General features: G+C 39.3%; 1 non-coding gene across 1 annotated transcript; it reads right to left on the bottom strand.

The window, feature by feature from the left end:
* Nucleotides 1–1,241: 1,241 nt before the first annotated feature.
* Nucleotides 1,242–1,345, bottom strand: LOC130971740 (small nucleolar RNA R71). The gene has a single exon (XR_009082951.1). It is a non-coding gene; the product is annotated as a small nucleolar RNA R71 (small nucleolar RNA).
* Between the last annotated feature and the right edge of the window lie 5,288 nt (nt 1,346–6,633).

Genomic DNA, 6,633 nt, shown 5'->3' with positions numbered 1-6,633 from the left:
TTTCAAAATCTTTTCCTTATCTTTACATAATATTTTCGAAAATTCACTAATAATTAATGTGATTGGTTCAAAAATTTGAAGTTTGTTACTTTCTTGTTAAGAAGGGTTCAATCTTTAAGTTCTAAAATCTTATCTTGTAGTTTCTTGTTAGTGAAGTAAATAATTTCAAAATTTTTGAATTAAATCTTTTTATCTTTTATTTTGATCTTTTTCAAAAATTTTATCTTTTTCAAAATTTGATTTCAAAAAAAAAAAATCTTATCTAACTTATTATCTTTTTATCTTTTTCAAATTTGATTTCAAATCTTTTTCAATCAACTAACTAACTTTTTGTTTGTTTCTTATCTTTTTCAAAACCACCTAACTACTTTTCCCTCTCTAATTTTCGAAAATATCTCATCCCTTTTTCAAAAAAAAAAAAAAACTCTTTTTAATTAATTAATTGTTTCAAATTTTAATTTTAATTACATTTTATCTTTAATTTTCGAAAATTACTAACCCCTTTTTCAAAATTAATTTCGAAATCTCCCTTCTCTTTTCTTCTTCTATTAATTATTTGTTTACTAACACTTCTCTTCACCTTTCTTCATCTAAAAATCCGAATTCTTCTTCATTCTTCTACTCCCTTCTTTTTCTACTAACATAAAGGAATCTCTATACTGTGACATATAGGATTCCTCTTTTTTTCTTGTTTTCTTCTCTTTCATATGAGCAGGAACAAGGATATAGGCACTCTTGTTGAAATTGATCCAGAACCTGAAAGGACTCTGAAGAGAAAATTAAGAGAAGCTAAATTACAACAATCCAAAAACAACCTTTCAGAAATTTTCGAACAAGAGAAGGAGATGGCAGCCGAAAATAATAATAATGCAAGGAGAATGCTTGGTGACTTCACAAAGCCAACGTCCAAGTTTGATGGAAGAAGCATCTCCATCCCTGCCATTGGAGCCAATAACTTTGAGCTGAAACCTCAGCTAGTTGCCTTGATGCAACAAAACTGCAAGTTTTATGGACTTCCATCTGAAGATCCCTATCAGTTTTTAACTGAGTTCTTGCAGATCTGTGAGACTGTAAAGACGAATGGAGTTGATCCTGAAGTCTATAGACTCATGCTTTTCCCTTTTGCTGTAAGAGACAGAGCTAGAGTAGGGTTGGATTCATAACCCAAGGATAGCCTGGACTCCTGGGATAAGCTAGTCACTGCCTTCTTGGATAAATTCTTTCCTCCTCAAAAGCTGAGCAAGCTGAGAGTGGATGTTCAAACCTTCAAACAAAAAGATGGTGAATCCTTCTATGAAGCTTGGGAAAGATACAAGCAGCTGACCAAAAGATGTCCATCTGACATGTTTTCAGAATGGACCATATTAGATATATTCTATTATGGTCTATCTGAATTTTTGAAAATGTCATTGGACCATTCTGCAGGTGGATCTATTCACCTGAAGAAAATGCCTGAAGAGGCTCAAGAACTCATTGACATGGTTGCAAACAACCAATTCATGTACACCTCTGAGAGGAATTCCGTGAACAATGGGATACCTCAGAAGAAAGGAGTTCTTGAAATTGATACTCTGAATGCCATATTGGCTCAGAACAAAGTGTTGACTCAACAGGTCAACATGATCTCTCAAAATCTGAATGGATGGCAACATGCATCCAACAGTACTAGAGAGACAGCTTCTGAAGAAGCTTATGATCCTGAGAACCCTGCCATGGCAGAGGTTAATTACATGGGTGAACCTTATGGAAACACCTATAACTCATCATGGAGAAATCATCCAAATTTCTCATGGAAGGATCAACAAAAGCCTCAACAAGGCTTTAACAATGGTGGACGCAACAGGCTGGGCAATAGCAAGCCATATCCATCATCTTCTCAGCAACAGACAGAGAATTCTGAACAAAACACTTCTAATTTAGCCAATGTAGTCTCTGATCTGTCAAAAGCCACTTTCAGTTTCATGAGTGAAACAAGATCCTCCATTAGAAATCTGGAGGCACAAGTGGGCCAGCTGAGTAAGAAAGTCATTGAAACTCCTCCCAGTACTCTCCCAAGCAATACAGAAGAGAATCCAAAAGGGGAGTGCAAAGCCATTGACATAGTCAATATGGCCGAATGCACAAGGGAGGAGGAGGACGAAAATCCTAGTGAGGAAGACCTCCTGGGACGTTCCTCAAGCAAGAAGGAGTTTCCTATTAAGGATCCAAAGGAATCTGAGGCTCATACAGAGACCATAGAGATTCCATTGAATCTCCTTCTGCCATTCATGAGCTCTGTAGACTATTCATCCTCTGAAGAGGATGAAGATGTAACTGGAGAGCAAGTTGCTCAATACTTAGGAGCTATCATGAAGCTGAATGCCAAGTTATTTGGTAATGAAACTTGGGAAAGTGAACCTCCCTTGCTCATTAATGAACTGGATACTTGGATTCAGAAAATTCTACCTCAAAAGAAACAAGATCCTGGCAAGTTCTTAATACCCTGTACCATAGGCACCATGATCTTTGAAAAGGCTCTGTGTGATCAGGGATAAATCTAATGCCACTCTCTGTAATGGAGAAGCTGGGGATCATTGAGGTACAACCTGCCTTGTTCTCATTACAACTGGCAGACAAGTCATTGAGACAAGCTTATGGAATAGTAAAGGACGTGTTAGTAAAGGTTGAAGGCCTTTACATCCCTGCTGATTTCATAATCTTAGACACTAGGAAGGAAGAGGATGATTGCATCATCCTTGGAAGACCTTTCCTAGCCACAGCAGGAGCTGTGATAGATGTTAACAGAGGAGAATTAGTCCTTCAATTGAATGGGGAATACCTTGTGTTTAAGGCACAAAGCCATCCCTCTGTGACAGAAGAGAGTAAGCATGAAGAGCTTCTCTCAGTTCAGGGTCAAGAAGAGCCCCCACAGTCAAACTCTAAGTTTGGTGTTGTGAGGCCACAACCAAACTCTAAGTTTGGTGTTAAGATCCCATATCCAAACTCTAAGTTTGGTGTGGACAACTATACAACATTGACCTGATCACCTTGTGGCTCCATGAGAGCCACTGTCAAGCTATTGACATTAAAGAAGCGCTTGTTGGGAGGCAACCCAATTTTATCTAATTTTATTTTATTCTATTTTATTGTTATTTTGTGTTTTATTAGGTACATGATCATGAGGAGTCACGAAAAAATCATAAAAATTAAAAACAGAATCAAAAACAGCAGAAGAAAAAATTTTCACCCTGGAGGACGCACAGGCTGGCGTTCAACGCCAGTAAGGTTCATCTGGCTGGCGTTCAACGCCAGAACAGAGCACCATTCTGGCGCTGAACGCCAGAAACAAGTAATATTCTGGCGCTGAACGCCAGGAATGTGCCCAGAGAGGAAAAACTAGCGCTGAACGCCAGTAACAAGCATAAAACTGGCGTTCAACGCCAGAAACATGCTTTACATGGGCGTTGAACGCCCAGAATGTACACCAATGGGCGTTTAAACGCCAGAATGATGCACAAAGGCATTTCACATGCCTATTTGGTGCAGGGATGGAATTCCTTGACACCTCAGGATCTGTGGACCCCACAGGATCCCCACCTACCATATTCCCACCTTACCTTTTAATCCTAATCACATTCTCCTAATCCTATTTCACTCTTCCCCATGCCACACTTCCCAACACTCTTCACCAATCACCTCAATTCCTCTTCCCAATTACCCCATTCACCACTCACATCCATCCACTCTTCCCCATAAACCCCACCTACCTTCAAAAATTCAAACCAATTTCCCTCCCATTCCCACCCAAAAATGGCCGAACATACCTCCCCCCCCTTTCCCTATAAATACCCTTCCATTCTACTTCATTTTCACACAACACAACCCCTTCTTCTTCACCTAAGCCGAACCATCACTCTCCCTTCTCTACCATATTTTCTTCTTCTTCTTCTTCTCTTCTTTCTTCTCTTGCTCGAGGGCGAGCAATATTTTAAGTTTGGTGTGGTAAAAGCATAAGCCTTTTTTTGTTTTTCCATTACCAATGGCACCTAAGGCCGGAGTATCCTCTAGAAAAGGAAAAGGGAAGACAAAAGCTTCCACCTCCGAGTCATGGGAAATGGAAAGATTCATCTCCAAGAGCCATCAAGACCACTTCTATGATGTTGTGGCAAAGAAGAAGGTGATCCCTGAGGTCCCTTTCAAGCTCAAGAAAAATGAGTATCCGGAGATCCGACATGAAATCCGAAGAAGAGGTTGGGAAGTCTTAACCAACCCCATACAACAAGTCAGAATCTTAATGGTTCAAGAGTTCTATGCCAATGCATGGATCACTAGGAACCATGATCAAGGTATGAACCCGAGTCCAAAGAATTATCTCACAATGGTTCGGGGGAAATACTTGGATTTCAGTCCGGAAAATGTAAGGTTGGCATTCCACTTGCCCATGATGCAAGGTGATGAACGCCCCTACACTAGAAGGGTCAACTTTGATCAAAGGTTGGACCAAGTCCTTATGGACATTTGTGTGGAAGGAGCTCAATGGAAGAGAGACTCCAAAGGCAAGCCAGTCCAACTAAGAAGACTGGACCTCAAGCCTATAGCTAGAGGATGGTTGGAGTTCATTCAACGCTCCATCATTCCTACTAGCAACCGATCTGAAGTCACTGTGGATCGGGCCATCATGATTCATGGCATCATGATTGGAGAGGAAGTAGAAGTTCATGAGGTCATCTCCAATGAAATCTACAAAATAGCCGACAAGCCTTCACCTATGGCACGGCTAGCTTTTCCTCACCTTATTTGCCATCTATGTTACTCAGCTGGAGTTATCATAGAAGGAGACATCTCCATTGAAGAAGACAAGCCCATCACCAAGAAGAGGATGGAGCAAGCAAGAGAAGCCCCTCACGGTTCTCAAGAGGTGCATGAGGAAGCTCATCATCAAGAAATCCCTGAGATGCCTCAAGGGATGCACTTTCCTCCAAACAACTATTGGGAGCAACTCAACACTTCCATAGAAGGTTTGAGCCACAATGTGGAACAATTAAGGGTGGAACATCATGAGCACTCCATCATTCTCCAAGAAATAAGAGAAGATCAAAGAGCAATGAGGGAGGAGCAACAAAGGCAAGGAAGGGACATAGAAGAGCTAAAGAACATCATTGGTCCTTCAAGAAGAAGACGCCACTAAAGGTGGATTCATTCCTTGTTCTTTACTTCTTTCTGTTTTCGGTTTTTAATGTTATGTTTATCTATGTTTTGTGTCTTTACTTCATGATCATTAGTATGTAACCATGCCTTAAAGCTATGAATAAAATCCATTAATCCTTCACTTCTCTTAAATGAAAAATGTTTTAATTCAAAAGAACAAGAAGTACATAAATTTCGAAAATAGCTCTTGAATTTAGTTTAATTATATTGATGTGGTGACAATACTTTTTGTTTTCTGAATGAATGCTTGAACAGTGCATATGTCTTTTGATCTTGTTGTTTATGAATGTTAAAATTGTTGGCTCTTGAAAGAATGATGAACAAAGAGAAATGTTATTGATGATCTGAAAAATCATGAAATTGATTCTTGAAGCAAGAAAAAGCAGTAAAAAAAAAAGAATGAGCAATAGAAAAAGCCACGAGCCCTTAAAACCAAAAGGCAAGGGTAAAAAGGATCCAAGGCTTTGAGCATCAATGGATAGGAGGGCCCAAGGAAATAAAATCCAGGCCTAAGCGGCTAAATCAAGCTGTCCCTAACCATGTGCTTGTGTCATGAAGGTCCAAGTGAAAAAGCTTGAGACTGAGTGGTTAAAGTCGTGATCCAAAGCAAAAGAGTGTGCTTAAGAGCTCTGGACACCACTAACTGGGGACTCTAACAAAGCTGAGTCACAATCTGAAAAGGTTCACCCAGTTATGTGTCTGTGGCATTTATGTATCCGGTGGTAATACTGGAAAACAAAATGCTTAGGGCCACGGCCAAGACTCATAAGTAGCTGTGTTCAAGAATCAACATACTTAACTAGGAGAATCAATAACACTATCCGAAATTCTAAGTTCCTAGAGAAGCCAATCATTCTAAACTTCAAAGGAAAAAGTGAGATGCCAAAACTGTTCAGAAGCAAAAAGCTACAAGTCCCGCTCATCTAATTAGAATTAATATTTCATTGATATTTTGAAATTTATAGTATATTCTCTTCTTTTTATCCTATTTGATTTTCAGTTGCTTGGGGACAAGCAACAATTTAAGTTTGGTGTTGTGATGAGCGGATAATTTATACGCTTTTTGGCATTATTTTTAGTTAGTTTTTAGTAAGTTTAAGCTACTTTTAGGGATGTTTTCATTAGTTTTTATGTTAAATTCACATTTCTGGACTTTACTATGAGTTTGTGTGTATTTCTGTGATTTCAGGTAAATTCTGGCTGAAATTGAGGGATTTGAGCAAAACTCTGAAAAAGGCTGACAAAAGGACTGCTGATGCTGTTGGAATCTGACCTCCCTGTATTCGAAATAAATTTTCTGGAGCTACAGAACTCCAATTGGCGCGCACTCAACGGCGTTGGAAAGTAGACATCCAGGGCTTTCCAGCAATATATAATAATCCATACTTTATTCGGAAATTGACGACGTAACTTGGCGTTGAACGTCAAGTACATGCTGCTGTCTGG

Source organism: Arachis stenosperma, chromosome 3, assembly GCF_014773155.1.
Source record: "Arachis stenosperma cultivar V10309 chromosome 3, arast.V10309.gnm1.PFL2, whole genome shotgun sequence".
In the NCBI taxonomy this organism is placed as follows: domain Eukaryota; kingdom Viridiplantae; phylum Streptophyta; class Magnoliopsida; order Fabales; family Fabaceae; genus Arachis; species Arachis stenosperma.
Note: the sequence above shows the minus strand (reverse complement) of the source record. Positions and strands in the feature narration are given on the sequence as shown.